We start from the raw sequence: 1572 nt of genomic DNA on the forward strand, positions 1-1572 counted from the left end.
TTAAAAAGATGGTCAACATTTCAAGGGAAAAGCAAATCAAAACCACAGTGAGACGTGACCTTATTCCTATCAAAATGGCCGTATCAAAACAATAGCAAGGGCTACTGAAAACGTGGAAAAAAGGAAACCCTTCTGCACTGCTGGTGGCTATGTCATTTGATGGGGCCACCGCTGAAAACAGGATGGAGGCTCTTCAAAAACCAAAATTAGAACTTTCAGATAATCCAGGAACTCCACTTCCAGGTATTTACGTAAAGAAACTAAAACACCAATTCAAAACGATACATCCACCCCATGTTTATTGTTGCACTCTTCACATAGCCAAGCTATGGAAATAACTTAATCCAGGTTAGTGGATAAAGATAAATATTCTATATGTAATGGAATATTATTCAGCCATGAAAAGGGAGAAAATCCTGCTTTTTGTGACAAGGGTGGACTTTGAGGACACTATGTTAAGTGAGGCAAGCCATACAGAAAAGACAAACACTGCATGTCAGCACTCATTTTGAAATCTAAAAAAAAAAAAAGTAAATAAGTAAAGACTTAGAGAAACAGAACAAATGACTGGTTGCCAGAGGCAGGAATGGATGGTAGAAGAAATGGGCAATGGTTGTCAACATATACAGTTTTCTAGTTATAAGTAAGTTTTGTAGATATAATATATAATATGGTCACTTTAGTTAACAATATTGGTTTGTATATTTGAAAGTTCTAAAAATAAATCTTAAAAGTCTTGATTACAAGAAAGAAATGTAAGGTAGTTGTATTATGAGGTGATGGATATTAACATTAACTAATTGGGATTATTTCACTATCTATGGATAGTGAATCACTAGGTTGTACACATAAAAATAAAAAAAAAACAACTTCAGTGAACTTTGCCAGTTACAGGGGATTGGGATATAGAATTATATTCTTGAATTCCCTATCAGTTTCTTCAAACTACCTGCTATTGACAACTCAAGGGATAGTTCGCCTTCCATTTAGAAAATATTTAGGGTTATTTTGGTGACAATGAGCATCAGGTAGGGTGAAGTGGGGAAGTGGTCTGGGGACAAAAATGCAGAAGCAGTCACCAACGGGATTACCTTGCAGAAGTAGGTAGTAGTTAGTGTCTACACTGCCTTCCTTTCACAAGCATTTCCTGGCCAACGACCTCTATCTTCCGCTGATATCTTTGTCTCTCCTACTTTCTTTCTTTGGGTCAAGTCTGAACATTAATATAGAAATAATACCCCAAGGTATATGTGAGGCTGTTCAGCTATTCAAGACTGTGATATTGAGGGAAGTGACCTCTGGCCAGTCTGTGGGAGTGCTGACCTGTGGCATACTCCTTAGGTTCCTGGTTATCATTCACTCCTGTTTTCTATTTGTCTTCTGGCCCCAGAATCTCAGTCTCCCAGTGGTTATCCCCTAGAACCTAAGCTTTATTAGCTTTGTCAGGCTGCCTTGCTTTGTTCTCCCATTTGCCCAATGTAGAGGTAAAACCTCCTTGTTCTTTCATAAATAGCCTAGAAGATGTGAATCTTCCTCATGATATATATCATGTTATATATACATATATATATA

Source organism: Condylura cristata, unplaced genomic scaffold (assembly GCF_000260355.1).
Source record: "Condylura cristata isolate star-nosed mole 26May11 unplaced genomic scaffold, ConCri1.0 scaffold00037, whole genome shotgun sequence".
NCBI lineage: Eukaryota > Metazoa > Chordata > Mammalia > Eulipotyphla > Talpidae > Condylura > Condylura cristata.